Below are 24,749 nucleotides of genomic sequence, written 5' to 3'. Positions count from 1 at the left end.
GTTCTTCAGAAGCACCTTCCAAGCCATGAGCTCAACCACCAAGAACAGACAAGTGTGAACACAGGATTCCGACTGCAAGATATATCGCATTACTTCTGTTATTGACCAAAATGCTAGAACTCACTCCTGAACATTGTGGTAGTCCACGTCATATTTGTGAAGCAATTTAAGAGGCAGCTCAACACCACCTTTTCGAGGACAATTTGGGAAGAGTTGTTGGCACAGTCAATGATATTCACATCTCATGAAATAATCAAAGAGTCCAGGGTGTTGGAGACTGTATGTTAGCATGGAAAGAGGATTGGCTAACTACCATAGTTGTGGTAAGGAGCATGATCAGGATGGCAACTTGTAACTAGTGGTGTACCACAGGGATCAGCGCTGGGGCCAACATTATTTGCAATATATATGTAAGAATTACTTGGATAAGTAAAGTGAACGTACTATTGCTAAGTTTGCAGAAGAGATAGTTGATGTGAAAGCAGGTGGTGAGGATGACATTAGATATCTGGAGAGGGATATAGACAGGTTCAGCAAATGAGTGAAAGCTTGGCAGATGGGAAAATGAGGTAATGCAGTTTGTCAGGAGGTGAAGAACTGAATATTAAATGGAGAAAAGTTTAGAATTAGAGGGATTTGGAATCACGTCCACGAATGTCTTCATCCACTTTCAGTGAGTAATAGGGGGGCAAATGGGAGGTTGGCCTTTTCAATAGAGTATAAATGTAGGAAGGTTATAGTAAACCTATTTAAGGTCTTAGTCAGGCCACAACTGAATACTGTGAACAGTTTAGGGCCCTTTACCTGAGGAAGGATATATTGGTATTGGAGGCAGTCCAGAGAAAGTTGACCATGATGATATCAGGTATGGAAAGAATGTCTTATGAGGAGAACTGAACAGTTTGGGCCTGGGCTTATTAGAAGTTAGAAGAATTAGAGGTAACTTATTGTCATGTCCAAGATTCTGAGGAGACTTGACAGGCTAGATGTGGAAAAGTGAGTGAGTCTGGGACCAGAGGAAGTAACTTCGAAATAAGAGATTGCATTTTTAGGACAGATTGGGATTTCTCCTGAGGGCAGTAATCTGTGGAACTTGATATGACAGAGTGCTGTTGAGCCTGGGTTGCATTCAAGGCTGAGATAGTTGTTTTTTTATATCAGTAAGTGAATTGAGGATTATGGGACAATGGCAGGAAAGTGGAGTAAATGTTTGCCAGAATAATCATGATCTGAATAAATGGCAGAGTCAACTCAATGGGCTGAATTGAATAGTAAATAGTAATGAGGAAAAGGATACAACTGGCAATTACAGACCAGTCAGTGTTGGGAAGCCTAGAGATTGTAGGGAGTTGGTGGCATTTGGGCATTGTTACTGGATTTAACATCTGGAGTTTCAAATTGATACTGCTATGGCCCCGATGCAATTTGAAATCAATTTATGTATCTGGAATATAAAGCTTATCGCTGCTTTGGTGATCTTATCAATTGTCATAAGTACCTATCTTGTTCACTAATAACCTTTTTTTAAAGGAAGGAAATCTTCAGTCCTTTCCCAGTTTGGTGAATGTGTCACTCTTGATCAAAAGTCATGTGGTTGACTCTTAACTGCCCTCTGAATTGGCACTTGGTTTGTTTTGGGAGACAAAGTGTCACGTTCCATGAATGACTAAAGAAAAATATTCAGGACAAGATTGTCACTGTCAGTGAAGGGAAGATTGTGATCTAGTGACACTGGTTAAGTAGCCCAGAGATCTGTCTTCTGAGAACAAAAATTAAAATCCCATCATGGATGCTAGTGGACTTTAATTTCAATGAATAAAAAGATCTGGAAGTGAGAGTTTGTCTCAGTATTGGCAACCAGGAAACCATTATTGGCTAAGACAATGAATTACAGATGTTGGAGATCAGCAACAAAAGGCACAATTGCTGGGGAATCACAGCAGGTCTGGCAGCATCTGTGGAAAGAAAACAGTTTAGTGTTTTGAATCCAGCCTAATTTTGAAGGGCCACCGGACTCAAAACAGTAACACTGTCGTCTCCTCATAGATGCTGCCAGAACTGTTGCTTTTGTCCAATCATTACTGATTGTCGTGAAAGTGTTCTTTAAGGGAGGGAAATCTACCATTCAAAACCCTACGCACGTCTGTGCACGCTCACATCATGTGACTCCAGACCTACTACAATGTGGTTGACACTCAACTGCCTTCTAGCGTGTAGCCAATTGCTTGGTCCAAAGGCCACGAGGGATGGTGAGCAAATGTTGGACGTGCAAGCAACAATTGCATCCCTCAAAATATTTTCATATATATTATAAAACATAGATTAATGAAGGACAACCAAAATAAACTGCTATGGGAAAGTCATGCCCAACTAACTTGATTTGCTTGTAGTTATAAATATTGTTTTAAAATCCTCTTCAGAGAGGACATTGATTCCATCATTGTTGCAATACTGCATGCAATTCTGTGCTTTCTGCTACAGGAAGGGTGTTGTGAAACTTGAAAGGGTTCAGAAAACATTTACAAGGATGCTGCCGGGGTGGGACGGTTTGAGCTACAGGAAGAGGCTGAATAGACTGGGGCTATTTTTCCTGGAGCTTTGGAGGCTGAGGGGTGACATTTCAGACATTTATTAAAATCATGAGGAGCATGGGTAGGGTAAATAGGCAAGGTCTTTTCCCTTGGGGTGGGGGAGTCCAAAATTAGAGGGCATAGGTTTAAGGTTAATGGCAAATGGAGATTAATATAGATAAGTGTGAGGTCTTACATTTTGTATAGTCAAATCAAGGTAGGAATTTCATGGTGAATGGCAGGACCTTAAGGAGTGTAGTGGAACAGAAGGATCTTGGAGTACAGGTTCACAGTTCTCTGAAAATGGAGTCACAGGTAGAAATTTTTTGGCACACTGGCCTTCATCAGTCATGGCATTCAGTATAAAATACCAAATTAGAGTCAAGTTAAGCACACATACCAACAGCCACCGAATCTGTTTCATATGCAGTATTTGAAACCAAGAGATGTAGGGGTGCAGGTTCATAGCTCCTAGAAAGTGGAGTCATGGGTAGATAGGGCGGGTGAAGAAGACTTTCGGCATGCTTGCTTTCATCAGTCAGAGCACTGAGTACAGCAGTTGGGATGAATTGTTGCAGCTGTCACAGATTCCACACAACAACACAAGATGGGACCCTGTCCTCCCCTGACTGACTGTCCCTTTGCATATCAGGGGGAAGACCCCCTTTAATTGTGATAATCAGGAAACATGCCATCCTTCAAAAAAAGGGCTGTGTTCACAAATATTTGGACAGAGGAAGGAAGTTGCAGTCTGGGTGAAGATCAATCTTCATTCAGAGAGAGAGGAAGAGCAGCAGCAGCTTCAGAAGTTCATGGTCCAACTTCTGAAAGGACCTTGTCTGATTTGCAGTTGTTTCTGGGCTTGTAATATCATACTGCAGCATATTGTAGATCTTCAGTAAGAGTGTCAATACTGCACTACAGAGGTCCATTTAGCAACTTGAGTCCATATGAACTCTTCGTGGAGGTATGCAGTCTGCCCCATAACCATGTTGGTTTACAGTTACATATAGATCTACACAAAGATCTTTGGGATTGAGAGGAAAGAATGTTCCACAGTAACTAGAATTACGTTCATATTTTCTATCATGGACTGACTGTGATGACCTTTGCAATCACTTCACAGGAATATTACGGGAGAAGAATTTGGCGGCAGAAATCTCAGACCAAACCTCACATCAAAGTCTGACAGTCACTTGATTCACAAGGACGTGGATATTGATGGCCTTGTAAACAAAGGGGAGAAGGTCTGTCTGCTTTGTTAGGTTTTAAACGTCAGTGTGACTGGAAACTCAGAGTCTCCCATACCCACACACCAGAGTAGTGACTGGAACAAGCTTTACAGACTGAATGAGAGTGTTCCAATTATCAGCGGGTTCTTCAGTAACACCACAGACAGGCTGTGAGCGTGAGCGAGTTTTCAACTGATTGTTAAGGTCTGAGACAGATGAGGGCACCTGCACCATGGAGAAACCGTGGAAATGTGGGGAGTGTGGGAATGGTTTCCCTTTGCCATCTGCGCTGGAGATTTATCGGCGTTTGCACATGGGGCAGTGACTGTTCACCTGCACTCAGTGCAGGAAAGGCTTCACTCAGTTACACCACCCCCTGGCCCACCAGTGTGTCCACACCAGCAAGAACCCGTTCATCTGCCCCGTGTGTGGGCAGGGCTTCACTAGTCACAGCACCTGCTGCTGCACCAGCGGATCCACACCGGGGAGAAACCGTTTTCCTGCTCCGTGTACAGAAAGGGCTACACCCGGTCGTATCACCTGCTGCTCACCTTCTGCATCCACACTGGGGAGAAGCCATTCACCTGTCCCATGTGGAGCAATGACTTGTGCGATTCCTCCACCCTGCGCAAACACCAGCACATCCACACCAAGGAGAGGCCATTCACCTGTCCAGTGTGTGGGAAGGGCTTCACCCAGTCGTGCAACTTGTGGAGACACCAGCAACTTCACAATTGAGATGGCGCAGGGATTCGGGTTGGATTCTGCTGTTACCATTGCTGACAGTCACATCTTGAACCCTGTTTAGTGGGTGAAGTGGGAAGGGTAAGGGGTTCCTTTATGCTGACTTACCGTGCTCTCACCCACTTTACTTCTAGTGGGGGCTGACGCTCTCTGAACCTGGGATTGCACCTTCCCTACGGAAACAGTCCACAGAAGCGGCTGAAGTGCAGGTCGATCTGAAATAGATACATTTGTCTCTGTCCCATTCAGTCTCCAGCACAGTCGATCCAATTGGCCTCTGTCAGTGTTTATGCTCCACCTGAGCCTCCACCCGCCCCTTCATCAGCATACAGGTATCGCCTGCTTTTAGAAAGTTCACTTTACCCCCTACCCCCTCCCCACCCAAGCCTGTGCCAATTCTTAATCCTAACTTAGACCTTTCTATTTATTGCCGATGCGTGGTTTCTGTCCCTGTATTCACCTCCCATTCATGTGTCTATCCAGATACACCTTAAGTGTTGCTAACGTGCCTCTTTCCACTACATCCACTGGCAGTGAATTCCAGGCATCCACCTTCCAACTGTGTGAAAAATCTTCCCTTTCAATTCTCCCCCAGACTGTCCCCCTCTCACCTTGAACCTGTGCCCTCTTGTAGTTGACTTTTCCACCCTGAGTATCTAACAGACTATCTGGCCCAACACCAAACATCCAAAGAATAATCCGCACAGAACCATTTCCCTACCCCTATTACTCGACATTTACCCCCTGACTAATGTACCTAAATTTCACATTCCTGAACACTGTGGGACAATTTAAGCATAGACAATCCAACTTAACCTACACATTTGGATTGTGAGAGGAAACCGGAGGAAAGCCATATCGACACAGGGAGAATGTGCAAACTCCACACAGACAGTCACCTGAGACTGAAATCGAACCAGTTTCCCTGGCACTGTGACGCATCAGTGCTAATGATTGAGCCACCATGCCGCCCCCGTCCAGCCAATCTGTGTGTCTCATCATTTTGTTGAGGTCATCCCTCCACCTCCATCTTTACAGTGAAAATAATCCAGGTTTATCCCATCTCTTCTCATAATGAGACCTCCAGACCAGGCAACATCCCAGTGAACCTTCTCTATACCCTCTCCCCAGAGCATCCACGTCCTTCCAGTAGTGTGGCGACCAGAACTGCACGCAATATTCTGAATGTGACCGGAATAAATAGCTGTAACATAACTCGCTAACTCTTACACTCAACACAAACGTGGTATGTGCCTTCTTGATCACGTTACCCGCCTGTGTTGCCACTTTTGGAGATCTATATAGTCAGATCCCTCTCTATGCTAGTGTTTCTATGTGGTCTGAAATTTATCGTACAATTCGTGTATTTCCTGTGTATCTGTATCCAGCTTCACCTTAATTGTAATCCCCTCTTTATCTCTTTTCCCCCATCCTCACCCCTCCACACATCAGCATATCATAAGGCTATAGCAGCAGAAATTATGCCATTCAGCCCATTGAGTCTGCTCCACCATTCAATCATGGCTGATAAGTTTCTCAACCCCATTCTCCCCGTAACCTTTGATCCTCTTGATACTCAAGAACCTAGTTATCCTATCTTAAATATATTCAATGATCTGGCCTCCTCAGCCTTCTGGGACAGTGAATTCCATAGATACACCACTCTCTTTCTGAAGTTTCCTTATCTCTGTTCTGAAAGGTCTTCCCTTTACTTGAAGGCTGAGGAGGAGGCAGAGAGGAGCATGGTGTGCACCTGTAAACTCCAGAACTTCCCCAACTTCACAAGTCAACAATAACGCTTTCTGGACCAAGAAACGAAAGGGCTGACGAGAAACTGTGACACCACAGGAAGTGAAATTAGGCCATTCAGCCCATTGAGTCTGCTCCACCATTCACTCATTCTTGAGTATCAAGGGGCTCAAAGGTTACAGGGAAAATGGGGTTAAGAAACATATCAGCCATGATTGAATGGCAGAGCAGAATCAATATGATAAATGACTTGTTAACCATCCCTGGGAAGAAGGAGGCAACACAGTCTCTCCAAGATCTCAAACCGAAACGTCCAAAGAGTGGCACATTGCCCTTTAATCTGTAAAGTCAGTGTGATAAGTGGTGTAACCTGCTGTAGTGTTAAATGTAAGTCCCTGACACTTTAAAATCAACAATCAGCAATTTATTGAACCAACTCTCACGGTGAACAAATGAACGAAACTACTAACAAACTGAATAAATCCTTCTTAACTACTGAGTATTCTGGAATAAATCAAGATTCTTCTGGTATGCTGTTCCAATCAATACATGTCCCACTCAAATAACACAAAATAGAATTTAATCTCTCAGATTACAACCAGGTTATGTGTCTTCCGGAATATTCTGTGCCATCTTCTGTCGGGGTTGCCTCCTCCGATTCCTCTCAGGAACCCCTTCTTTATTTTTCTAAATGATGCTTTCTCTAATACACAGATGACTGAGAGCACCAATTCTTTATGATAGGATTGGTCCTGTTGTCAAAACTTTAGGATTTCAATTTAATAAGTTTTTGGTAGCCAATGGGGCTGATTTAAATTGATTGGTGAAATTGAAAACCTGTTGTCTTGTCCTGCTAACTGTACAGCCCTTTGATACAAATGTTTCAGTTCAGGTGCTTTCTGTTGTGATGATGCTGCTCCTTTTAAGAAGATTATGTTGTTCTTGGTTTATTTTCAGGAGGGGTTGTAAAAGGCAGAGCTTCTCATTCGTCTAGGATTAAGGATTTCACTAATGGTTAACAGATACTGGCTAAGGCAACAATCAGAGAAAAGGGTTTGACATTTTATTTTCTAAAACACTTCTACAATGAAAGGGCAGTTGTCCCATTCTTTTCCCCTGGTTTGGGTTTTAGCAGGCAGTCTGTCTGAAGCTGCTGCAGGAAGAGATGTTTCCTGATTCAACAGATGTTTCTGGCTGACTCTGAAGCTTCAGGGAAAATAGTACCAGCGTATTCAGCCTCTCCCTGTAGCTCAAACCTTGCAGCCCTGGCAACATCCTTCCAAACATTTTCTGAACCCTTTCAAGTTTCACAATGTCTTAAAAAGATGTCAACTTTGCTCGACTACTGTGGGAGAATTTTCTGCATGATGCGTTCTGTCTGAAAGAGCCCTCCCCTGTGCTGTGACAGAGCTGCAGTGACTTTCAAAAGCCTGACAAATGCTGTTATCAGTCAAAGATTCAGTGGGAGAAGCTTCTCAATCACAGCTGTAATTGGAGAAAGTGTTTTTAATAATGAGACATGAATAAAGGATGCATTAATTTTTTGTTCTAAAGATTTACTCATACATCTCAAAACAGAGCATATGAACCCGGTCACAAGAAGTCTACGGGAATATAAGACACCACTGCCTATTTACTGACCAGGACCGACTTTACACAGAAAACATGGACATTTTAAATGAATGGGGTGCCATTCGTTTTACAATCAGGTGAACTTAAGAGGCACAGCATTGGCTTAGAAATGAGAGATCCTTGACACACACACAGCCAAAATCATCACTGCCATTATTATCTAATCAGAATTTAGGCTGGAGAGGCTGGGATGTTTTTTCACTGGAGCAGAGGAAGTTGAGGCAATATTTTCAAACCAAGAGCGGTAGAGATGGCTTAATGGTAGCTGTCTCTTCCCTAGGGGGAGGATTTCAAGACCAAGGATGCGTTTTTATGGTGAGAGGAGAAATATGGAAGAAAAGATGTGGGGCAAAATATTTACAGAGTGTCGTTCGCCTGGGGAAACAGCTGCCAGTGGAAGTGGTTGAAGTAGGTACATTAACAACATTGAAAAGGCGTTTCAACAAATACATGGATAGGAAAGCTTTAGAAGGATATGGGCCAAGTGCAGGGAAATGAGGTTAGTGTTGACAAACATTTTGGTCAGCATGGACCGGTATGGGCTGAAGGGCCTGTCTCTGTGCTATAGTAATCGATGACTGGTGTCTCTTTGTCACTCTGACAGTGTTGAGTTTCCACATGAACCAGGAAAAAGTGAGGACCGAAAATGCTGAAGATCAGAGTTGAGAGTGTGATGCTGGAAAAGCTCAGCAGGTCAGGCAGCACCCGAGGAGCAGAAGGATCGATGGTTCAGTCATAAGGACATCCAGATGAATATCTCACTAAATCATGCTGAATAAAATCTGATCTCATTCGTCAACTCTGATGCAGAGGTGCTGGGGGTGGACAGGTCAGAAGTCACACAACACTAGGTGACAATCCCAATAGATAGATTTGAACTCACGAGCTTTCGAAGCTCTGTTCCTTCATCAGGTGAAGTGATGAAGGAGCAGCACTGATGAAGGAGAAATGCTCCCAAAGCTTGGGATTTCAAATAAACCTGTTGGACTGTAACCTGGGGTTGTGTGACTTCTGACTTCTTCAACTGCGCATTCATGTTGAACTTGATGGGATACTTTATCCAACTCGGCGTAGTTAAATCATATCGCTTGGAGGGGTTCATTTGAAACCTTCCCAGAGGTGAATTCAACAAGATTGAATTATTCAAAGTTACTCAATTCTAAACTTACATCAGGACCGGTCGTCAGAGAGGTACAGCACGGAAACAGATCCTTCAGTCCAATTCGTCCATGCTGACCAGATATTCTAAATTAATCTAGTCCCATTTGCCAGCACTTGGCCCAAATCCCTCTAACCCTTTTTATTCATGTCCCCAACCAAATATCTTTTAAATTCTGGAATTCTACCAGCCTCCTCCACTTCCTCTGGCAGCTTATTCCATACATGCACCACATTCTGCATGAAAAGTTTTCCCTTTAGGTCCCTTTTAAATCTTTCCCCTCTCACTCTAAACCTATGCCCTCTAGTTCTAACAACATCCTGATAAATCATTTCTGATGGAGATGTCAACGTTTCGGGTAGAACCCTTCTTCAGTCCTGAGGGATAATATCTGAAATGCTGACTTCTCCACGTCCTGTTGTGCCCAGCCTCCTGTTTGTCTATTTTAGATTCCAGCATCTGCAGTTTTTTATTTTGTCTCTAACAAATGGTGGAGCAGATTCGATGGGTCAAAATAGCCGAACTTCTGCTCCAATGGTCTTGTGGTCTTAGGATTTTGCGGGTCCTAGGCTCAATGAGCAGCAGCGCCCACTGGAAGCAATGTTCACAGAATCATGGAGTCCCTGCAGTGTGGAAATGGGCCCTTCTGCCCAACAGGTTCAGAGCGACCCTTTGAAGAGTAACTCACCCAGACACATTCTCCTACCCTATCACTCTGCACTTACCCCTAACTAATGCACCACACCTACACACCCTGAACACTATGGGACTATTTAGCTTGGCCAATTCGCCCAAATATGCGCATGTTTGGACTTTGGGAAGACACTGCAGCATGCGGAGGAAATGCACACAGACACTGGTGGCCAGGGCGGGGGAGGAATACGTACAAACTCCACACAGACAGTCACCCTGAGGATGAAATCTGCGTCCCGGGTGTTATGAGGCAGCAGTGCTAACCAATGAGCCACCACCACTCCCAACCCCCCCCTCCCCCCCCCCCCCCCCCCCCCCCAAGTAGAAAACAAAAAAACCTATCAGCTCTCCCACTGCACCCACTATCAGAAAGGGCAGGACGTTCAGTCCTGGGGATGACCCTCAGCAGTGTTACCGGCAGAATCGGATTGTTGGGAGCATTGGTGCCTCCCCTGGTGCTTGTTCAAGCTGCAGGACATTGTGAACTTCTGCCCACATTCAGGGCAGGCAAACGGCCTCTCCCCAGTGTGGACCCGCTGGTGCGTCAGTAGAGTGGAGGAGACAGCAAAGCCCTTCCCGCACTCGAGGCAGGTGAATGGCCTCTCCCCAGTGTGGACCCACTGATGTGTCAGCAGGTGGGAGGCCTGGGCAAAGCCCTTCCAGCACTCAGAGCAGCTGAAGGGCCTTTCCCCAGTGTGGACCCGCCGGTGCTTCAGCAGGTCGGAAGAGCGTGTAAAGCACTTCTCGCAGACAGAGCAGGTGAATGGCCTCTCGCCGGTGTGGACCCGCCGGTGGGCCAGCAGGTCAGAGGAATCGCTGAAGGCCTTCCCACATTTGGGGCAGGGGAAGGGCTTCTCACCGGTATGGACCCGCCGGTGAATCGCGAGGTGGGAGGAGCGAGTGAACACCTTCCCACAATCTGGGCAGCGGAAGGGCCTCTCCCCTGTGTGCACCCGTCGGTGCCTCAGCAGGGCAGAGGAATCACTGAAGGCCTTCTCGCACTCAGGACAGGAGAATGGCTTCTCCCTGGTGTGACTGTGCCGATGTGTCTCCAGGGCAGACGGGACACGGAAGCCTTTCCCACAGTCGCCACACTTCCATGGTTTCTCCATCGCCGAAGCTACAGTTGCACAGAAACGCGTGTATGTCCCCTCCCTGCCTTGAATTCCTCTATCCAGCTAGATAACTGATTCAGGCTCCACACTCAGTGCGTTGCTGCAACAGTAGGGTCTCTCTTCCAGTCCCACTGATGCTGAAAACGTACTGAAACAGGAACCAATTGGATCATAGTTGAAAATTGTTGCAGTCCCGATGGAATGAGTGGCTCACAAATGCTGGAGAATCAGAGTCGAAAACTGCGGGTCAGGCAGCATCCGAAGAGCAGGAGAGTCAATGGTTCAGGCATAAGCCCTTCATGTCTTGATTTTGAAACTTCATCTTCAGATCTTCAAATACTCTGTAAAACGAGGTTACAAAAGTCAGCACTGTCAGCCCAGGGTAGAAATTCAGAACAAGCAATTCTACTTTCTACAGAACATTCTTTTCTTTTGTTATTCCACAAAACTGAAAGCACCATCCCACTCTCTCTCTCTCCCTCCCTCTGTTCTCACTCCATTCTAATTCTCCTGAAAGTGCTGAATCAGGATCTGACAGGGACAGAAGAGCAAAACAGTCATGACTGACATCTCTCTGAATTTTGGATACCTCCACCTGAAAATTAATATCTTCCACGACATTGGGATACAGTTGAGAGTGATTTTGGGAAGCAAAAGTAAAGTGTGTACATTCAGGATGAACCTGCAATTCAGCTTCTTGACAAACAACCAAACGCAAAATGGTTAACGTGCACCCACGGGGGTGGGGGAGTTTTGGAATGAGACATCAAGGCAATGATACTAGAGAGAAACTAAACAGACTGAAGTGGCAAACCAGAGTCATCTAGATATACAGCACAGACAAAGGCCCTTTGGTCCAACTGGTCGATGCTGACCCGATATCCTCACCGAATCTAGTCTCATTTGCCAGCGTTTGGCCCATATCCTTCTAAACCTTTCCTATTCATATACCCATCCAGATGCCTTTAAATATGTTAGGATTATGCCAGCATCCACTACTTCCTCTGGCAGCTCTTTCCTTACATGCACCATCTTCTGCATGAATTGCCCCTTAGGTCCCTTTTAAATCTCCCCCACCGCCCCCAAACCTATTATTCATTAGTTCTGGATTTCCAGAGAAGTGACCTTGTCGATTTACCCTATCCATGCCTCTCTTGATTTTATAAAGAATGGAAGCATCAACGGCTCAGGGCGGGGATTGGCGGGGGGGGGGGGGGGGGGGGGGGGGGAGGGGGGCGGGGTGGGATGCGGAAGGAAGCCGAATGTGCTGGAGCCAACGCGGAAGAAGAGGACACAAAACCTTGAAGTTGCAATGAGGAATACTGCATGTGCTGTACTTGTACCTGTTGATTTTATTTGTGGGAATCAAGTGTATTTTAAAAATAAAAACAAACAAGATATCTCCCCTTTCCCAATCTCCCAATGCTGTTCTGGACACAGAGTGAGAGAATTGGGAGCAGGAGGTGGCCATTTGGTCTTTTGACCCTGCACCAGCATTGAACAGATCATAACTGGATATGAATATACCTACAGCCAGGTGGATAAACTGAGATTTCTTTCACTGGAGCAGAGGAGATTGAGAGGTGAGGTTATAGAGGATTATAAAATCATGAGGGGTACAGATGAGGTGAACGGCAGGTGTCCTTTCCCTAGGGTGGGGCTTTCAAGATTCGGGAGCAAATTTTGAAGGGGAGAGGAGAAAGATTTTTAAAAAGACATGAAGACCTCCATTTTTTTCACACAGAGAGTGGATTTTGTGGATGGGTGTCCAGAGGAAGTAGTGGATGCAGGTACAGTTACAATGTTTAATAGACATTTGGATAAGCACATGAATAGGAAAAGTTCAGAGGGATATTGGTCAATCACTGGCAAATGGGACTAGTTGGGTTTGAGAACATAGTCAGCATAGACTAATTGGACCGAAGGGTCCATTTCTGTGCTGTATGACCCTGTACTGGTCTTAAAACCATTTTCTTGGAAATCCAAGATGGCGGTGGTTTGAGTGGTCTGCTGTGCTGGGCTGGGCTCTGTGCCATACCCCCGGCAATGTGGACCTTTACCCCCGCCCCCCCACCACCTCATTAACCATCTGTAAGAGAAAAATAATTGCTAATAGAAACTTACTGAACATCTGGAGCTGCTATAATTGTGGTTTGACAGCGTTAGGATCAGAATGAAAGCAAATGAAGGAAAGGGGCCGACAGGGGTGCAGCAGGCAGGGCCCTCCCCTACTGCATCGGGGGTGCCTCGAGCCATTGTTCAAACTCCCAGGGCAGTCCCTTTGGGTTTAATGGGGCAGCAGTAGTTACTCTCGGAGTTTGCCAAACTCTGAGATAAGATTGAAGCAGCGGTGGAACCACTACCTGCCACGCTGGAAAAGCATGAGCAGGAAATTCAAATGTTGGCCCGAAGAGAATAGGCAGCGGAGGAGAGGACCGTGGCATCGGAGACCGTGGCGGAGGTCTCAGGAGGAAGGATCTGAACGCTAGAAGACCAGGTTCGGGTCCTTCAGGAGCAAATGGATGACCTGAAAAACAAAAGTAGAAGAAAAATATTACAGCTCGCGGGTCTTCCGGAATGTAAGGAAGGTGAAAACCTCGTTGGATTTCTGGGGCTGGAGTCGGGTCTGTTGAGTGTGGGGCGGGCCCACCGGATCAAAATGCGGTCAGGGCTGGACCCGCGCCCCCGCACGGTCCTAGTGCAACTCCTGCATTATAAAGAAAAACAGTTAGTGATTGAAACAGCAAGAAGATTGGTAAGAGATCCAGAGGCCTTAATGCACAAAGGCTCAAGAATGATGTCTTTTCAGGGCTTCTCAGGAGCCTGGATTAAGAACAGAAGAGCATTTGATGAAGTTAAGAGAAAATTAAGGGATCTGAACATTCAATATTCCTTGAGGTACCTGGCCGTGGTGCATTTCTCTCATGGAGGGACGGTATATAGTTTTGATTCAGCAGAAAAGGCGAAGCGCTTTGTGAATTCTCTGAATTAAAGGACTCAGGTCGGGGTGAAGGCGGGACATCATGACAGACAATGCTACTTTTTGCCCCTTTTTGTTGTGGTTATCGGCTTTATATGTACTGCCTTAATGTAAAACTGGAATTATTTAGTAAAACGGTCAGTTAGGTCTTGTCTGGGGCCTTTTTTCACTGCTGTCCTTTTGTTTTTGGATTGAGGGTGGCTATATCTGTGGTTAAGATGTATGGAGAAGGCGTATGGGGAGATGGGCATCGATTGTTAACTCTCAGAATGTAAATAATATGTTTTTTTCAATCTGTGAATTGCCTGGCGCTTGGGGCACAACCTCAGCGGGAAGGAGCCGGGATGGTGGCAAGAGTACTGCTCACAATGTGGTCTCATCTACAATGGGGAAAATGAAGCCTAAAACTGGGTGACTGCTGCACAGAACATCTACGTTCTGCCCGCAAAAAGAACCTGAGCTTCCAGTTGCCTGCCAATTCCACACCCTCCCCTGTTCCCTGGCCAACATCTCTGTCTCAGGTTTACTGTAGTGTTCCAGCGATGTTCAGCACCAGCAGAACGAAGAGCATCGAATATTTCACTTGGGGACCATACATCCTCCGGTCCCAATATCGAATTCAATAATTCTAGGGCCTGAAATCGTTAGTATCCTCGTCCCTTCCACACACACCAAGCCTTGTTATCACACAGTCTGTCATTACACACTACCTATTATTAGCCACGAACAGTCTCCATTCACCCTCCCACACAGATCGTTATCAACTCCCTTTCCTGTCCAACAGTTCTTCCCTCGCTTTGGGCTGTGTCCTGATCTATCATTTACTGCATCCGTCTTCCTCCCACAATATCTCCTGCATTTTAACCAACGTTTTCCCAATCACCATCAGTTCTGTGGAAGGGTCACCGGCAACTCCTGTTTTTTTTGTTTCTGATATACAGCATCAGCAGTTCTTTCAGCTTTTTATTGAGGTAGAGTTGGAAATCGTTTCGAGAGACAGAAGGAGACGGGGGAGAGACAGAACAGACATGAACTGTTAATCTCCGTTGTTATTCAAAACGTAAAATCATTGCGGCGCGATCACTTTCCTTAAGCATGAATAAAGCTCACCAGTCGTTCATGAGCTTGTGGCGCAACGGTAGCGCGTCTGACTCCAGATCAGAAGGTTGCGTGTTCGAATCACGTCAGGCTCACTGACGTCGACTTCTTACATTTCAAATCAAGAAAGGAGCACGTTCACTCCGGATATCTGTTGAGCCAAGTCTTCTTTACGGAAACTTTCAATCACACGTGAAGCTTTGCTGTCAGTTTGATTTGTGAACACTGTGTCAGGGAGGTGGTGTGCCTATTGTTTGGGTAAATGCTCAGCTCCCCCAGTTCATCACGGGATTTAAACACAGCCGCCTCCCTCTGGGCAGCCGCTTCGTTCAGTCGGTGACAGCGCGGTGTGAATAACATAATACCGATATTTTTACAACATAATCCAGAGACTCCCAGCTTTATGTTTCAATCTATCAGGAGAGTGACAGCGAGTGCAGATAGAAATGTTTCCCACCAACAGCAAATTCTTTCCTCTCACTGGACACAGTTAAAATTATCGTTATTCAACAGAAGGAGCGGAAACTACAGTCTGACGGCCTCTCTCCACATTAACGGTGAGACTGAATTTTATAAACGGCGTCAGTAAAATCCAATGGCGGACACTGATTTGGTTCAATCGATTATTTTGCCAAGCGTAATTCATCAAGGGGTTGCTGCTGTGTGAAACTGCGTGAGGAATTAACGCAGGGCCTCCTGCGCATGGAACACACCGCAACTGATGTGTTTCACCTTCACCAGTTTATTCCTATCTCGGAGAAGAGAGGTTTGATGATTCGGATCATAGCAGCCAGAAAGAGATCAAGAGAAGAGCACTCAGACCTTCACAAGCTTGTCACCACAGCTGGGCCATCGTGGCCCGTGTATCAGTATGGGACAGTAATCTGCATCTTCTGACTGGAAGCACAGCAAATTGGAGTGCAGGTGGGACTATCACACAGGAGAAAACGGCTTCATCCTATCAACTGGAGTGGCTCCCAATGCGCAACTCCGCTCACCTCAACTGAATAACTGTCAACAAATTACTCAGTGATTCAAAGGAATACTCCGTTTTGAATCTGCATTGTGGCATGTACCTTCGTGAATGATGTCAAAACACCTTCATTGATGTGATGGAGTATCCTGTTGGGCAGAATATGTCCGTTGTCATATTTCCTATGTTCCATTGATCCAACTCCGGTTTCACTCAGAATCACAAAATGCGCAGACTGAGGCCATGCAGCCCACCTTAGATCTGCTGGTTCAACAATTACTTCACTTCCCCGCTTCCTGAAGTATCACCCTCAGAATTGAGCGTAATACAGGTGGAGGTTTCATTCAGACACGGATTGCGCGGGCGAAAAATCTGCAATACTTGTTCTCACTTTCAACACGTGTTTCCCTTCGCCGTGTTCACTGCAATGGCAGCTCTGCACCGTCCCTAATTCAGGCAGTCCGATCTTATTTAACGAAGCGGCTTTTGAGAAAATTCATCGGGCATTTTTGCTCAGGTCAATTTAAGGATTGATGGTTCGCCTGGGATCGGAACGCGGGAACTCTCACACGGCTGCATATGCTCGAAGACCCAAAGCTAGAATCATATCCTAGAGTAACGAGCCACCAGCCATGGGTACAGCCACCTCCCAAAGCAGCTGAGAACAGGAGAAGACCACTCAGACCTCCAAAAGCACGTAACTTGAATAGTGTGAGTTTCGCGACAGTATCGGTACGGGGCACTGAAACACTCAGGAAGCCGTTTGAAAGGCAAGATGCAGAACAGAGTACCATCACAAACGAAGGTCGTTCAAGGAGGCAGTGAACAATAGCAGAGGATGGTTTCGATCCAACGACTTTTGGGTTATGGGCCCAGCACGCCCCCGCTGCGCCACTCGGCTCCTACTCTCGGCGCGCCGCTCCGCTCCAAAGGCCCCTTCAGCCTTTCGTCTGGCGCGTGGCATGCACGTTCGAGACTGATGTCAAAGATCTTCACTGCTGTCGTCTGATATGGTGTTGCGCAGACGTATGGAGGCTGTGTAAACATCAACTTTTTCTAACTTCCCACATTCTCTTGTGATTTCACTCTAAATAGACGCCATGCGGCCCACCTTCGCTCTGCTGGGTCGACACAGTAAGTACACGTGGGTCTCTATTCGTATCATTCTCTTGCCTTCTCCATGTAATTCTGCAGATTATTACTTTAAACATGATCACCGAATTCCCGTTTGCGTCTAATGAATCTGCCTCTTTGTCAGTGTCAGTTAGGGATTTACTGACCCCAACCACTCCCTGTACGAAAGCATTCTTCCTAATGTCACTTTCGGTTCTTTTCCTCATGCCTTTAAAACTCTGCCGAATCGTTGCCGATCCTTTCAGGCGTAGGAACATTTTGACTACATTACTTTCTCTGTCTAGACTTCGCATGACTTGAAAAGCTTCAATCGGGCCAGATTTCAAACTTCCGTACTCCGAAGAGAGCTGTCCCAAATTTCCAACCGACCCTCATCGCTGACATCCCTCAAACACTGCACGACTCACGTCAACTTATTCAACGCTACCTCCAATCATTTCACTTCGCTGCTTTCTGTCCCATTGGTCCTCCAGGGAGCCCAACCTCGTTTTACGAAGGTGCTTCTTGAGAAAATTAAACAAGCACTTTCGCGCGATTCACGAAACTCAGGCTCGTCCGTGATTTGAACCCGGGATCTCTCGCACGTCTGCGTCGACGAAGACCCAAAGCGAGAATCATACCCCTAGACCAACGAGCCACACGGTCGGCGCACCGGCGTCCCTGCCCCCGCCCTACCTCTTGAACCAGCTGAGTCTTGCTCGGAGTAAAGTTCCAGTTGACATTGAACAGGCTGGGGCTGTTTTCTCTGGAACGTCGGAGGTTGGAGGGTGACTTTATGGAGGTTTACAAAATTATGAGGGGCATGGATAGGATAAATAGGCAAAGTCTTTTCCCTGGGGTCGGGGAGTCAAGAACTAGAGGGCTTTAGGGTTTAGGTGAGAGGGGAAAGATAGAAAAGAGACCTAAGGGGCAACCTTTTCACGCCGAGGGTGGTGCGTGTATGGAATGGGCTGCCAGAGAAAGTGGCGGAGATTGGTACAATTGCAACATTTAAGAGGCGTTTGGATGGATATATGAATAGGAAGGGTTTGGAGGTATATGGGCCGGGTGCTGGCAGCTGGGATTAGATTGGGGTGGGATATCTGGTCGGCATGGACGGGTTGGACCGAAGGGTCTGTTTCCATGCTGTACATCTCTATGACTGTATGAACAGCTGCTTCTCATTCTGTCTCTCTGCTGCCGTTTGCCCGTCCCCAGGAACCGGGCCCTCTCTACTGGCAGAAAATTAAACCGTTTTCTTTCTCAACTTTTCTCTGACACCGGAGTGACCAGTGACAAGTATTGCCCTCCTCAACATAGGGCACAGAGAACCGGAGAAGACCCCTCAGACCTCCACGAGTGTGTCATCTCAACTCTGCATACTGGGCCTGTGTATCAATGTGAAATATTTACGTCGAAGTTTTTTGGGAAGCAGATCAGAAGGCGAGGTGCACAACAGTGCGCCGTTATGCGGGAAAGTTGCTAAACTCGACATTGAGTGAATAGGGAAGATGGTTTCCCTTCTGGGTTATGCTCCCATCGCGCACCGGCAGACATGTCGCCGACGAACAAATATTAACTCTGTCTAAATTGCCACATTCTGTTTTTACGAACCGTGATTTCACTCAGAAGCACAATTTACCTGCTCCCTCCAGAATATCCTTCCAGGCTCGAACATACCTTCCAGGTGAAGCAGCACTTTACCTGCACATTTGCCGCAACCTATTCTACTGCATTCGCTCGTCCTCGTGAGTTTAAATCTCTGCCGAATCACAATAGATCCTTTCAGGCATGGGAGCATTTTAACAGCATTATTTCCTGTTTCTCGGCCCCTACTGACTTGGAAAACTTCGGTTCTCCGAGGAGAGCTGGCCGAATTTTTCAACCTACCTTGATTGCTGACATTTTTACCTTATTCCTAAAACATCGCACCACTCACGTCAACCTGTTCAACGCGATCTCCAACCATTTCACGTCCCTGTTTTCTGCCTCTTTCATCCTCCAGACAGCCCAACCTCGCTTCACCAAGGTGCTTTTTGAGAAAATTAGTGGGGCATTTTTGCACAAATCAAGTTAAGCGACGCAGCCTTGACTGGGATTTGAATCTAGGACCGCACACAAGTCTGCACAGTTAAAGAGTCTATCTGGGATCATGCCCCTAGACCAACAAGCCAAAGAGCAGCTCTTTCCTCATTCACCACACACCTCTTGAGCCAGTTGAGACTTGCTTAGTGTGAAATACATTTGACATTGCTCTCTGAATTGCAAGAGACGAAGAGTTTCCAGAACAGCTGCTTCTCATTCTGTCTCCCTGCTGTATTTTGACCCCGTCCCCAAGAACCCGGCTCCCTCTACTGTTTCGAAACTTTTCTCTGACACCTGAGTGGCCAGTGACAAGCATTGCCCTCCTCAACATAGGATACAGTGAACAGGAGACCACTCAGAAGTTGTCACCTCAACTGTACACATTGGGCCAGTATATCATTGTGAAATATTTATGTCGAAGTTTTTTGGGAAGTGGATGAGAAGGCAAGGTGCAGAACAGAGCGCCGTTATACGGGAAAGCTGCTAAAGACGACGTTGAATGAATAGGAGAGAACGGTCTCTCTTTTGGGTTACGGTCCCAACACGCACGCGTTGTGCCATTCTCCTGCATTGCTCGGCAGTTTTTCCAGAGAAGTATTTAGCTTTTCATCTGGCGTGTGGCAGGCACGTTTGAGAATGACGTCAGGAGATCTTCACTGCTGTCGTGTCATATGCCGTTGTGCAGACATATCGTCGATGTGCAAAAATAAACTCTGTCTAAATTCCCACATTCTGTTTTTCGAAATATGATTTTGCTCAGAATCACTAATTTTCAAAACTCGCAATATTCAAACTTTAACAAAGTGCTCATAGAAATGATCAGTGAACACCTGGAAGAAATTCTTCCAAACTTACCTGGGGAATTTCGCTTTGAGGGGTCTTGAACTTTAAGTGGAAGGAAGGGAAGTTTGCCTCGAGGCTGTTTAATGTGGAGATGTGTTCCCCATGTAAACTGGTCGTAGTTAACCATCCCAGTGCTTCCCGATGCAGGGCTGTTTGACCCCCAGGGAGGTTTACTTGTAGCAACTGGAGTGAATCCAGAGAGGGAGCAGATTCTGCAAAGGTGCTCAAATACTTTCTATCTCTATTTTAGGTATTTTCCTTGTGTATTCCCTCAGTTTGGCACGTATGCAGTTTGCACCCTGGAAAATGACTGCTTTTTTCCTCATGTTCGCAATTAAAAGTGTAGTTTCTCATGGAACTGAGCCGCATTGAAAGGAGTGTCATATTGATATATATATGTACACGTATTTAGTTTAGGATTAGATTAGATTTAAATTAAGTTTTCCTCTAAACACACCTGAGCCTATCTGGCTGCATGAGGGATTTCAGGTTTCTGTGTGCTGGGTATTATGTGATCAGCAGGCATCTGGCAAACTACAGGAACTACCACCTATGTTATGTTCGTTTAAGTGTACTGCCAATGATCACTTATTTTGTGATTTTTTTTCCAGGAAGACGTGCCGAAAGAAATCTGAAAACAAATGAAACATCAACTTCTGACAGAGCCGCTTGATTCATTGGGACTTGAATATCAGCAACCATTCCAATCAAGAAGACATGGTTGCTTTTGTTTGCTTGAGAGATTTTGGACACTGGTGTGGCAGGAAGAACACTGAGACACCGAGTGAGGGAGATTCAGTGCGCTGACTGTGAAAAGTGCTTTACACCATTTACTCAGCTTTGGGGAATCAAAGTCTCATCCCTCACAGTGGGAAAGACTATGTCCCCGTTCTGATTGTAATTTCAAACCCAGACCAACACAAGGAAAGCTCCACCAATGGAGAAATTTTGGAAATGTGGGGACTGAGGGAAAGGATTCCCTTCCCCATCCGTGTTGGAAACCCACAGACGTATTCCCAGCGGGGAGAGGCCATTCACCTGCTCGGTGTGCAGGAAGGGCTTCAGTCGGATCAGCCATCTGGAGACGCACGAATGGGTCCACAAGTGAGAGAAGCCATTCACGTGCCCCATGTACGGAAGGGGGTTCACTCAGTCAGCTGCACTGCTGACCCACCAGTGGGTCCACACCGGAGTGAGGCCGTTCACCTGCTGTCAGTGCCGGAAGAGCTTCACCTGCTCCTCCCACCTGTGAAGGCACCCGCGCGTTCACGTGCCATCGCAGGGGGGATGGAAGGAGCGATGGCCGAGCGCCGCTAACAACCCAGCTCTGGGGATTCTCAGGTTCGAATCCCGTCGCGGTAGATGGCAGAATTGGGATTCGGTCAGTAATCTGGACTTCAGAATCTAAGGATGAAACCGTTTTTAGAGGGCAAAAACCCATCTGATTCATTCATGTCCTTTTCAGTGATGGAAACTGCCGTTGCGCGAAAGGATTCACTCAGTCGTCCCAGCTGCATGCTTTACCCGGCTGTACGAAGGATCCAGTTACAAAGGGACAACTCAACGAACCAATAATAAAGAAAGTGTGGTGGGGGGAGTGGGGGGTGAGTGTGCGCACTTTGAGCTTGAGGTGCTTTTTTTTTAAGAAAAGCTACTTTTTGTACGCCTTGTGATGTGGAGATCTGAAGCTGTAACAAAGTTGGGTCGCAGTAAAGGTTACCTGAACTTACTGCCAGGCTTAAACTATTTCAGAATCCTGAAGAGGAGTTGTTGGACTCGAAATTTTAACTCTGCTTTCTCTCCACAGATGCTTCCAGTCCTGCTGAGTTTTTCCAGTGTTCTCAGTTTTTGTTTCAGATTTCCAGCATCCACAGTTCTTTGTCTTATTTATCAAATTCAATTCTAGCCCTTCACAAGTGTCTGGAACTTCATCTCCCTGATCTACAAACTGTTCACTTACCCTAGAAATGACCGCTACCTCCTTATCAAAGTAGACCCCTTTGTTGCAAAATGATTGTTCAATTCTGTGACCAAAATTATTGCATTCGTAATTACTTACACCAGGGACTCTCAATATCTCAGGCCAGAGCACAGCTAGATTGTTTCAGACAGTACATTTATGTGATTTGATGCAATTCCCTATTCCTTACTTTGCCAGCGTGTTGCTGGGAATGGAGGGTTTGAATTAAGAAGAAGCTGGGACATTTTTCCAACAGAGCCGAGCAAGTTGACAGATAACTTTATCGAGATTTTTAAAATCAGGAGGGGTATAGATAAGGTGTCATTTCCAGGAGGCTCAGAATATTTTGTTGCTCCAGAAGGTGTAAAAGGGGGTCAAAGCTTCAACAGATATCGAGCAGAGCTGAGAACAGACAACATTTAACTCTGTGGGAACAGGGAGATCAGAGGACAGAGAAATCAGGACCTGAAATCCGAGCTGACACCAGACTACCATGTTATCAGTGCTTTGATTAGCAGTGCCCACCCTCTACCTTTACTGAGCCTCTCACTCGACTTGAATGCCACATCTCCCCTCGATATTCTGGATCCAATCCTTGTCATTCTGAAGCCATATCTCTGTAAGGAGTCTCAGATCATAATTATTCTCTTCAATGTGTGCAGTCAATTAATTCGCTTTTTTTACAATGCAGCTTTTAGTTTTATTTTTTGTGATGGTGAGAATCCAGTTTTGATTGCTAGTACATTTATTCTCCTTGTCCCTTTCTCTCATTCTCTGGTGTTTGGTTTCCACATCACTACATTGCTCACTGCTCTTGATTTCGATTGGCTATGCTAAATTGCCTAGTGTCCAGGGATGTGCAGGTTAGGTGGGTTGACCATGGGAAACGCAGGGTTATCGTTTCAAAGTAATAGAAGGAGTAGGCCATTTGGCCCATCGACCCTGCTCCGCCATTCATTACAATCATGGCGGATCGATCAATAGTCTCAGCTCCTCCTAATTGCATTATCCCAACTTCCCTTAATTCCCTTACCACGCAAAAAAAACCCATCCAACAGTGTCTTAATGAAGCTGCCTCGACTGCTTCTTTGAGCACAGAATTCCATTAATTTACCATTAACCGCATAGGTCCTGCCCTGAGTTGCCTCATCAAAATGCAACAGCTCATATTTGTCTAAATTAAACTCCATCCACTACTCCTTGGCCCATTGGCTCATCTGATCAATTATAATTTATATTAAACTTTCTTTCCTACCTTACTCCCTAAAAGCTGAAAATCTCCATCCCACACTCTCACCCTCCATTCTCACTTTGTTGAGTCTAATCACGGATGTCCTCATCCTGAAGGGTTTGATTCATGCTGATTAACAGGCCCACATTCAAGGGAGATCTAACTGAAACGTACAGAACATTGAACGGCCTGGACAGAGTGGACATTGGGAAGATGTTTTCATTGGGAGGAGAGACTAATACCCATGGGCATAGCCTTAGCATAAAGGGAGAATGGAGATTAGGAGAAACTTCTTTAGCCAGAGAGTGGTGAATCTATGGAATTCATTGTCACAGAAAACTGTGGAGGCCAGGTCACTGCGTATGTTGAACATTGTGGTAGAGATGTACAGCATAGAAACAGACTGTTTGGTCCAACTTGTCCATGCTGACCAACTATCACAACCCAATCTAGTCCCACCTGACAGCACACGGCCCCATATCCCTCCAAACCCTTCCTATTCATACACCTACCCAAATGCCTTTTAAATGTTGCAATCGTACTAGCCTTCAACACTTCCTCTGGCAGATCATTCAATAAACGTACCATTCTCTGCGTCAAAAAGTTGCCCCTTAGATCTCTTTTGTATCTTTCCCCTCTAACGCGAAACCCATGCCCTCTCCTTCTGGACACCCCCACCCCAGGAAACGACTTTGTTTATTAATCCTATCCATGCCCCTCATGATTTTATACACGTACAGTTACGACGTTCAAAAGACATTTGGATAAGTACATGAATACGAAAGGTTGGAAGGGTTATGGGCCAAACACTGGTAGGTCGGACGAGTTTAGTTTGAGAACATACTCAGCATGGACTCGTTGGATGAAGGGTCTGTTCAGTACTGTCTGACTCTGTGACTGATCTGTACTGGTCTTAAAACCATTTTCTTACCTTCCCCTATAAGCATCCACTTCTTTGGTGTTCAAAACTCAGATGAACTTCGCCTTGAATATGTTCAATGACCCCACTTCTGAACTCAATTCCTCTTCGTAATATACCACTTGCCTTGCTCATTGCCTGCTGCATCTGCCCGACAGCTGGCATTGACTGGTGTGGAGGGACTCTGAGACCCCTTAGTACATCCATACATCATTCCTGATGAAGGGCTTGTGCCCGAAACGTTCACTGTCCTGTTCCTCAGATGCTGCCTGACCTGTTGTGCTTTTCCAGTGCCACATTTTTCGACTTTCACCTCTAGTCCTCACTTTCTCCACATTCCAATATATAATCATTTTAACAATGCACTGCTTTTTTTTTAAACAGCAAAGGCTATAACTTCACATTGCGGAACTGCACTTGCCATGTGTTTGCCAATTGAGACACAGACCTGGACCAACTTCGGGAAGAGGCAAAAGACTGAGTTCTGAACAAAAACCGTCGTACACTCAAAACATCGGCTCTGTTTCCCTTTCCACGGATGCTGCTCGACCCGTTGGCTTTCTGCAGTATTCGCTGTGTTTGTTCGACACAAATGCTGCTTTCCATTAAAGAACTTCAATCCCTGTCCTCTGGTAACTGACCCTAGTCAGTGG

General features: G+C 45.9%; 1 non-coding gene and 1 pseudogene across 1 annotated transcript; one reads left to right on the top strand and one right to left on the bottom strand.

Moving 5' to 3' along the window:
• LOC140460517 (uncharacterized) overlaps window positions 1–13,159 on the bottom strand; it is a 78,437-nt pseudogene extending 65,278 nt beyond the window's left edge.
• A 1,836-nt stretch (window positions 13,160–14,995) lies between these two features.
• Window positions 14,996–15,067, top strand: trnaw-cca (transfer RNA tryptophan (anticodon CCA)). Its single transcript has one exon. It is a non-coding gene; the product is annotated as a tRNA-Trp (tRNA).
• The last annotated feature ends 9,682 nt before the right edge of the window (window positions 15,068–24,749 follow it).

This window comes from Chiloscyllium punctatum, chromosome 36 (genome assembly GCF_047496795.1).
Source record: "Chiloscyllium punctatum isolate Juve2018m chromosome 36, sChiPun1.3, whole genome shotgun sequence".
Classification (NCBI taxonomy): domain Eukaryota; kingdom Metazoa; phylum Chordata; class Chondrichthyes; order Orectolobiformes; family Hemiscylliidae; genus Chiloscyllium; species Chiloscyllium punctatum.
The sequence above is the reverse complement of the archived record's forward strand: the minus strand, read 5'-3'. Positions and strand labels throughout refer to the sequence as shown.